At 34.6% G+C, this 10,756-nt stretch overlaps 1 non-coding gene across 1 annotated transcript; it reads right to left on the reverse strand.

The window, feature by feature from the left end:
* Positions 1–9,198: 9,198 nt before the first annotated feature.
* LOC116094486 lies at positions 9,199–9,310 on the reverse strand. The gene has a single exon (XR_004120145.1). It is a non-coding gene; the product is annotated as a U6 spliceosomal RNA (small nuclear RNA).
* Positions 9,311–10,756: the final 1,446 nt, after the last annotated feature.

Genomic DNA, 10,756 nt, shown 5'->3' on the forward strand with positions numbered 1-10,756 from the left:
CTCTTGACTTGGCACTTCTCATTAACATGTAAGTTAGAGAAATGGTATATAGTGTGTTGAGACTTCACATCTATTCTCAAAGGAAGTAATCAACTTTTTAAGGCAATTTAGATTGTTTCCTAAAATATTCTGTGGAAATATAGAATAGTAAAGGACAGCTCTGTGCAAAGAAAATATTTACAGCTAATTAAGGTTTGAATTGCAATGGTTTATAAAAAAATTCTTCATGTTTTAGAATAAATGTTATGTTGCAAATAGGAAGAGTTTTGTCTAAAGGCTCCACAGTTTCAGAATTCTGTGGTCATGTCACATATCAGAACAATGATTACAATACATTCTTCTACCAGGATAAGGTCATTGATTCTACTTATACCTGTTCACATTATTCTAGCAGTCCAGAAAATCTGCTATTTGAAAAGGACCACAATTTTGAACATTGATGCAATGAAAAATGAAAGAGAATGATTTTGTAATATGCATGTCATATTCTCATTTGACTTCTTAAAATTTCTTTTTCTAATACTAGAGTTTAGAATGTTTCAAGTGGCCAACAAGCATCGCATCACCCATCTTGTATCTTTTTTTTTTAAGTATTATTTTTATTACATGTTTTCTTTCTTTACACTTCAAATGTTCTCCCCTTTCCTTGTTTCCCCTCTGAAAAGACCCTTATTCCCTCCCTACTCCCCTTAACCACCAATCCACCCTCTCCTGCTTCCTTGCCCTGCCATTCCCTTACACTGGGGTATAGAGCCTTCACAGGTCCAAGGTCCTCTCCTCCAATTTGATGAATTACTAGGCCATCCTCTGCCACATAGGCAGCTGGAGCCATGAGACCATCGTGTATACTCTTTAGTTGGTGGTCTAGTTCCTGGGAACTCTAAGGGTACTAGTTAGTCCTATGGGACGGCAAACCCTTCAGCTCCTTGGGACCATTGGGTCCTTTCTGTAGCTCCTTCATTGGAGATCCAGTGCTAGGTTCAATGGATGGCTGTGAGTATCCCCTTCTGTATTTGCCAGGCACTGGCAGAGCCTCTCAGGAGACAGCTATATCAGGCTCCTGTCAGCAAGCACTTGTTGGCATCCACAATAGTGTCTGTGTTTGGTGATTGTATATGAGATGGATCTCCAGGTGTGGCAGTCTCTGGATTGTCATTCCTTCAGTCTCTGCTCTACATTTCATCTCTGTAACTCCTTCTATGGGTATTTTGTTCCCCCTTCTAAGAAGGATCGAACATTTTCAACAAATGATGCTGGTTCAACTGGTGTTAGCATGTAGAAGAATGCAAATTGTTCCATTCTCATCTCCTTGTGCAAAGCTCAAGCCCAAGTGGATCAAGGACATCCACATAAAACCAAATACACTGAAACTAATAGAAAAGAAAGTGAGGAAGAACCTCAAGTACATGGGCACAAGGGAAAATTTCCTGAACAGAACACCAATAGCCTGTCTTCTAAGATAGAGAATTGACAAATGGGACCTCATAAAATTTCAAAGCTTCTGTAAGGCAAAGGACACTATCAATAGGACAAAGTGGCAACCAACAGATTGGGAAAAGATCTTTACCACTTCCTATATCTGATAGAGGGCTAATATCCAATATAGACAAAGAACACAAGAACTTCGACTCCAGAGAACCAAATAACCCTATTAAAAAATGGGGTACAGAATTCTCAACTGAGGAATTCCAAGTAGCTGAGAAGCACCTAAAGAAATGTTCAACATCCTTAGTCATCAGGGAAATGCAAATCAAAACAACCCTGAGATTCCACCTCACACCAATCAGAATGGCTAAGATCAAAAACTCAGGTGACAGCAAATGCTGGCAAGGATGTGGAGAAAAAGGAACACTCTTCCATTGCTGGTTGCTGGTGGGATTGCAAACTGGTACAACCACCACTCTGTAAATCAGTTTGGCAGTTCCTCAGAAAATTGGACATAGTACTACCAGAAGACCCAGCAATACCATTCTGGGGCATATACCCAGAAGATTCTCTAACATGCAATAAGGACACACCCTCCACTATGTTTATAGCAGCCTTATTTATAACAGCCAGAAGCAGGACACAGCCCAGATGTCCCTCAACAGAGGAATGGATACAAAAAATGTAGTACATTTACACAATGGAGTACTGCTCAGCTTTTAAAAACAGTGAATTTATGAAATTCTTAGGAAAATTCATGGATCTATTGGACATCATCTTAAGTGAGGTAACTCAATCACAACAGAACACACATGGTATTCATTCAGTGATAAGTGGATATTAGCCCAGAATCTCAGAATACCCAAAATAACAATCCACAAGCCACATGAAATTCGAGAAGAAGGAAGACCACAGTGTAGATACTTCGATTCTTCTTAGAAGCGAAACATCTTGCATATTAAATTATATTCTCTGAGTGCTGTTCCTTAACTCTCGGGATGCCAGCTGTGTATAATGTTTCCACTGCATCTTTCAAAGTAATTTTCAAGTATCTAATCAAATCTCAACAATGTTGCTTGAGATGAGCTGTACTTTGTCATTTCTCACATTGCTTACCTTTAATCAACATATACATGTCAGAATGAAAAATATTACACAGAAAAAATATCCGTTAAAATGCACAGAATATACAAAAGCTCATTATAAATGCTACCACAAGTCTCTTTATTCCTTCATTTTTATTACAATATAATTATGAATACCATAAGTATTCTGTATATACTTCCACATGAATTAAACTAAGATGACAGTTAATATGCTGTTATATACCTTTCTGTGCTTACATGACCATCATTTGTGTATGTACATAATAACAACTCTAATATACTTGTTAAATGAGTAAAAAGAATGAATAAATGAATTTCAAGGGAATAACTTATGGGAAAATAAGAGTTTCATGAATAATGAATGTGACATACTTCCAATCACACCCACCTATCATCCATGATTCTTTGATGCAGTAAGGTGTTAATTTGGGAGATGAAAAATCTCTATTCAAACTCATCTACTGAGGCATCAACTCTTTCTCTATGTCTCATATAATTTTACCTAAGAAAATCAATTTCCAGATAGCAATTTCACCCACAGAAAATATCCTAATAATTTAAATAATATTGTATATTCAGTATTGAGACTACATAGCCAAACTATTTGAGTATTTCTTAAATTTAAAAAATAATTTTTGTCATAGACACACAAAAATAGATTTGTGATAAGCAAATTGACAAAAGGTCCAACATATACTTGGATACTTGGAAAAACGATTTGCACATTTAAACATGATGCTTAAATTATAATGAAGAGCTTGTCAAAACACAGTACAATTATGTTATGAATAGAAGGTTGATTTTATGTTTCAATTTTAATGGAAATTAGATATTTGAATTCTGTTTAAATATGTCTGTCTAGGTTTAATAATTATCAAATGCATGTTCAGATTGAATGACCTAGCCAATTATTTCTACAAAAGTAGCTATTAAGAGAATTTTAAATACATAAGAATAATAATGGCAAATCTCATGAATATTTGGTTTTCAAATTATTCAAAAGTCAACTTCTCTTTGATCTTCTGTGGAGTTATTATTATGTGATGTAGAGATGCTGTAAATTATACAATACTAAAATGCTAATAACTATTGTAAGGGATCACTAATAAAACACTAAAACACCACAAAGAAAACTTTAAATTTATTAATTTTAGAGTAGTAGGTAAATATTCTTTATTTTTATGTAATAACAAATATTTTATTACTTGAAACTAGAGTATCACACATGCTTTGGATATTTAACAAAGAGGTAATAAAATGTTACATTGTACTTTGTTTATTTTTCAATCTTCATACTTCCCTACTTTTTTTTATTAGATATTTTCTTTATTTACATGTCAAATGATATCGCCTTTCCAGGTTTTCCCTCAAAAAAAAAAAGAACAAAATAAATAAATACATACATACATACATAAATAAACCCTGTGCCCTCCTCCCTCTCTCTGTTCACCAACCCACCATCTCTTGCTTCCTAGCCATGGCATTCCCCTACACTGGGGCATAGAATGCTCACAGGACCAAAGGCCTTTCCTCCCATTGATGACCAACTAGGCCATCCTCTGCTACACATATGCTGCATACCTTCCTTTTACCAGATAACTTCAGTATTCATATATCCAAACTGTATTAGACAATATATAGAGAATATGTGGCGAAAATTGATATGAGCAAGGATAATCTTTACTTCATAACCCTAATTTAAAGAAAAGGAGTATACATTTAGGTTCTGAGAGTAAATGGTATTTCACGAGAATTGCATGTAGAATTTTCTGTTTTCTTGACAGAATTATGAGTGTCCAACCAAAATAGTCTACTATTCTGGCACCTTAGGATTTTCCAGGTAAAACAACACCTATGATACATTTAGAAGTTGACATACAATTATGAATATTGAGAAGGCCAACTTTCTTTTTCTTTTTCTTTTTTATTAGATATTTTCTTTATTTACAGTTCAAATGACATCTACTTTCATGGTTTTCACTCCTGGAAAAAAAAAAACCTATTCCCTCCCCCATACCCCTGATGACCAACTCTCTCTCTCCCAAATCATGGCCCTGGCATTCTGCTACACTGGGACATAGAACCTTCACAGGACCCAGGACCTATCTTCCCACAGATGACCAACTAGGCCATCCTCTGGCACTTAGGCAGTTGGAGCCCTGAGTCCCACTATGTGTACTCTTTGGTTAGTGGTTTAGTCCTTGGGAGCTCTGAGGGTACTAGTTCTTTCATATTGTTGTTTGTCCTAAGGGGCTGCAAACCCTTCAGCTCCTTGGGTCCTTTCTCTAGCTCCTTCACTGGGGACCCTGTACTCAGTTCAATGCATGGCTGTGAGCCTCCACTTCTGTATTAGTCAGGCACTGTCAGAGCCTCTCAGGAGACAGCTATATCAGGCTCCTGTCAGCCAGCACTTGTTGGCATCCACAATAGTTTCTGGGTTTGGTGACTGAATATGGGAAGGATTCCAAGGTGGAGGCCAACCTTCAAAGTCGTAATGCCAAGTAGTAGCAGAGTCTCAGAAAATCTGGGGATAGGTATGTCAATCCCAGTTCAACGACCATAAGTGGGGGTAGCAATGATATGAGCTATCATTCAAAAGAGAAAGGCTTTTTATTCAAACCAGCAGCAGGCATGTGATGCTTTTGCACAGGGAGGACAGAAAAGTGGACACTCCACTGGGTACCAACCCACACTAGTACATCAAGTCACTGCAGGACTGGATTAAAGAATGTTAAAGCTCAGTAACTATTCATGATAGCATAGAACAATGCCTGACAGTATAGAGGGTTAAAAAGATTTTTTTGAGGTAGAAGTATATAGAAATTTAGTGAGAATTGTTTCTAAACTTGTATTTAACTTAATATCTTACCAAATAATCATAAATAGATATAATAATGGCTTTTGACAGTGGGCAAGAAAACCCGTATCTCATCTAATTAAAGTATAGCATGATGCTGCAATGATATCTTGCCTTAGAAGTTGAATACTAGAAATACAAAGATTTCTTGTTATTTATCACTACTCGATAATACTCTAAAATTATTTGATAGCTCAGTTTTTGTAATCTTGGTATCAAATATGTAAATTTACTCAAGAAATAACACTGCTACTCATAAACCATTTTTAACGGAATAACAAACTAGTTAACGTCTGAGGAATGCTATATTCTTTCAAAGTCCACCTGTTTGCATAAAAGGAAAGTAATTGAGTTGAACAGTAATGCCAGTTTAAGCCTTCAGGCAGTTAAAAAAAATAAAATCATGTTCCCTCTTATTTTGGAAGGGACTTCAACAAACGCATTGCTTTTTGTGGGATTTAGAGGTAAATATATTTTATCCAGTTCACCAAATCTAATCCCTATATCTTGAGGAACAGAATGTAGATACAGTGATAATGTAAATATGATTAATTTCACAAGTAAAATTAGCTATCACACAAATGGAGTTAAATAAGATTTCTGTGTCAAGAATAATTTAACATATATTTCTCCACAAAATTTACAAATTTTAATAAATTATTTACAATGTTTAATAAATATGGGAATTTTCTAAATTTTAGATAAGTAAAATTATTGTACAACAGTCTATGATTACATTCAACTAAAGACATGAAACAAAAGTATAACCTTACTACAGCATTGTATGTTGTTTTTATCTATTCCCAAAGCCACAGAATTGTTATATCACAAACTCAGTAAAAAGAAAATATCAGTGATATGTGTTACTTAACGTTCAACTATCTAAAGCAAAGGAGGAATAAAATGTTCATTTTGAATACATTCTTACTTTACTATTATTTAGTTTGGTATCAAACAAGTATAGATTAGAGGATCTTTCAAGTGAACTAGTTATCAATAACATGGTAGTAGTAGTTGCGGAGCAAATTAAGAAGAGGGCAATAGGTTTATATATCTGAAGGACATTGTATATGAATTCTAAAATAGCAGAATTTGAAGTCCCGGGATAGGAAATGTGGTTGAACATAAATATCATAACAGGTAATACATATATTAATTAATCAAAGAGAGTGAAATGTTTTAGAAATCTGGTCTTACAAATAATACAGATATTATGAGTTCCTGCTTATTAATTTTTGATCTATGTTTTCAGTATTGGTGTTCTGTTGACAAAGTCTTCTTTTGTGCTAATGAGGACAAGGCTGTCCCCCACTTTCTCTTCTATCAGAGTTGGTGTATCTAGTTTTACACTGAGGTTTTTAATGCATTTGGAGTAGTTTTGTGCAGACTAAGTATGGACTATTTTAGTCTGACTAGCACCATTTGCTTTCTATTTTCCAATGAGTATTTCTGGTTTCTTTATGCAAAGTCAGGTGTCCATATTGTGTGGATTTATGTCTGTGTTTTCAATGAACTCCATTGATCATATGTCTGTTAATAGCAATCCTAGGTGACTTTTACTACTACAGCTCTGTTTCACTTGTAATCAGGAATGGTGAGAATTATATCAGTTTTTCTATTATTCGGGGTTATTTTAGCTATGCAGGGTTTTTGTTTTTCCATATGATATCGAGAATTGTCTTTTCAATTGTCAAACACTAGGTAAATTGTGTTATAATTTAATGGGGATTGAGTCTGTAAATTGCCTTTTGTAGAATGGCAAGTTTTACTGTTAATCCAACCAGTTAGCAAATGTGTGAAAATTTTCCATCTTCTAATCTCTTTTTCAAGTTCTCTCTTCTGATCCTGGAAGATTTTAACAAAGAAGTCTTTCAGTTGCTTGGTTAGAATTACTCAAGGCATTTTGTATCATTTGAGGGTATTGTAAAATGTGTTGTTTCCCTAATTTCTGATTCAGTATATTTCTGTTTTGTACATAAAAGGGGCACACATTTCTGGGAATAAATCTTTTAGCCACCTACATTACTGAAGGTGTGTATCAGCTCTAGGAGATCTCAAGTAGGATATTTTGACTTCTTTCTTTCCAGTTTGTAAACATTTGATCTCCTCAGTTGTCTTATTGATCTATCTAAGATTTCAAGTACAATATTCAATATATGGAGAGAATTGACAACCTTATCTTGTTCCTGATTTTAGTAGAGTTGGCTTGAATTTCAATCCATTCAATTTGATTTTGGCTATAAGTTTGCTATACATTACCTTTCTTATGTTTAGGTATTTCCCTTGTGTCCCTTATTTCTCTAGAATTTTTATTATGAGAATGTGTTAAACTTCTTTAAAACAAAGAATATCACAATTTTGACATGGGGTAGTCTACACAATGGGAAACAATTTTATTATCAATTCAACATTCAATAAAGAACTAATATCCAAAACAGAAAGAACTCTAAAAAAAAGATATGTTCAATCTTCTTAGCCATCACAAAAATACAAATCCAAGCTGCAATACTCCACCTTACAATTTTCAGAATAGTTAAGATCAATAATGCAAATAACAGTTCACACTACTGCCTATGTAGGATAAAGACAACACTGATTCATTGTAGGTGGGAGTATAATCTTGTGCAGTTGCTATGGGAATCAATATGATGGTTCCTCAAAGAGCTGTAAATCAATCTATCTCAAGATCCAGCTATACCACTCGTAGGCATATAACCACAGGATAGTTCATTCTTTCACAAAGAAACTTGCTCAACTATATCCATTGTTGCTCTATTCATAATTTCCAGTAACTGGAAAAAAATCTAGATGTGCCTCACTTGAATAATAGGTTTTTAAAAAATGTGGTACCATTACACAGTGTATTACTCATCTGTTAAGAAGAATGAAATCATGAAATTTGTAGTCAAATTGATGGTACTAGAAAAATTCATCCAGGTAAACAAGACCCAGAAAGACAAATGTGAATATAAACATGAATAAAAAATATGCCGTAGAATGTGAGTAGATTTCTAGAATTGAAGATTTCAAAACAGAGCCCAGATAGAGGAATGATATAACACAAAAAATACCATTTTAGAGCTTTGTAATATAAGGGCATTAGGAATAAAATACCACCAAATTCCCTAAAAAGGTACATGGTTGGACATGCTACCTCATTTTATAGAGAATGCATGTGGGAAAACACAAAGGGTTAACTAGAATCTAAGCTAACATGACTTCAGATAGATAGACAGATAGATAGATAGATAGATAGATAGATAGATAGATAGATAATTTAACATTTACTTTTTCCTTTATTGTGGCAAAAATAAAAATAAAATACAAACAATATGAAAAAACCTTTGTGGCATTTGATTTTTAGTATACAGATCCTATTTATTTAATTGCATCATTCATTTCTTAATTATTGAATGTCATAATTCATAGCAGAGATATCACTGCTTCAGAAAATTCCCCTATTCATGGGAACATTTGACAGGGACTCAAATTTTTTCATATATTGAACAAAAAACAAATCAGAGATAGTATAGAACTTAGAAAATATTATATATTTCACTTAAAGTTTTTTTAATTTATTTATTATTATAATTAAGTACACTGTAGCTGACTTCAGATACACCAGAAGAGGGAGTCAGATCTCATTATGGGTGGTTGTCAGCCACCATGTGGTTGCTGGGACTTGAACTCAGGACCTTCAGAAGAGCAGTCAATGCTCTTACGCACTGAGCCATCTCACCAGCCCAGCAAATGTGAGTGGGCCTCCAACATCAGGATGTTAGGGTGTGTGTCAGATCCTCTGAGGGAGGACAAAATATGGAAAGCTTCACGAATTTGCGTGTCATCCTTGCGCAGGGGCCATGCTAATCTTCTCTGTATTGTTCCAATTTTAGTATATGTGCTGCTGCGGCTTCAAGAGAATGATTTCTATTAGGTTCCTTTCCACAAAAATATTATGCTGTTTTCAAAAAAAATTTATATGAGTTTTCATCATTAAACTCTAAAGCCATGTATGTTTTCCTGGAAGTGGTGGAGTCTTGTCCTCAAAGTACTTTTTCAATTATTCAATTCAGAGTCTGAGGTTTCTATGTTTTTATTGTTTATTTTTATGTAAATAATTTTTATGGATGATAAATTTTTATGTTTCCCCTTCTCCAACTCCTCCAAGAACATCTCCATATCCATACTTACCCAACTTTGTTCTCTCTCATACTCTCTTTCAAAGAAATTAAGCAGACCACAACAAAAAGAAACAATGAATTACCATAAAGTAAAAGAAAATTGAAAAACAAATCAAACAGGCAAATGATCAATAATTTTTAAAAATGGTAAATTAAAATATACAAACGTAACTAATGTAACAAAAGTACATTTTGAAACAATTAAACAAATGAAACAAAAGTACAAAAATCCTATTGAGTTCTTTAGATTTGGGGCAGCTATTCCTATGCTCAGACTCTGTCCTGGAGTGTGCTTATACACCAACTGATTGATATTCCATTGGAGAAAACTGATTTTCCTTTGTCAGTGGATCAATTACAAGTACCTTTGTGGTTATGAGTGGGACTTAGTTTCCACTTCAACATGCCAGTTTGGCAAATGTGGGGTAGGTAAATTCAGCCAGCCAGTCAGGGGGGGTAGTGCTTCAAGATGCTGATGGGCATTGGTCCAGATACTGATAGGAGCTGCTGCCTACAGCAGCTAGGGATTAGAGAAATTATTCAGAAGACTTTTTTCTGAAGAAATAAAACTCAATTAACTGGGGTTGGCACTCCATGCGGCCAGTGAGAAGCTCTGACCTCTTTTAACTCCTTGAGCCTGGCAAGAGAAAAGAAGGAAAGACAGAAAGTTCAAATATACATACATTTAGTGAATGAAGCAAAAGGCAGACTCCAATAATCTCAAACATACAAATTCAAACATACATGTATGCATACACATGTATGTGCATATACATATGGACAGACAGACAGGCAGGTAGGCAGACATATACATATTCACACACTGAATGGTTGGTGCAAAGCTCCAGCAAACAGTTCAAGAATTTCACACATTATATATAGACATATATATATATATATATGTATATATATATATATATAAACAAACAATATATATGCCAAAACTGGCATGGTGAAGTGGAAACTAAGTCCCACTCATAACCACAAAGGTACTTGTAATTGATCCACTGACCAAGGAAAATCAGTTTTCTCCAATGGAATATCAATCAGTTGGTGTATAAGCACACTCCAGGACAGGGTCTGAGTATGTATGTGTGTATGTTTGTGTGTGTGTGTGTGTGTATGTGTGTGTGTGTGTGTGAGTGAGTGTTTGTGTGTGTGTGTATATATGTATATATATATATATA

This window comes from Mastomys coucha, unplaced genomic scaffold (genome assembly GCF_008632895.1).
Source record: "Mastomys coucha isolate ucsf_1 unplaced genomic scaffold, UCSF_Mcou_1 pScaffold16, whole genome shotgun sequence".
NCBI classification, from domain to species: Eukaryota; Metazoa; Chordata; class Mammalia; order Rodentia; family Muridae; genus Mastomys; species Mastomys coucha.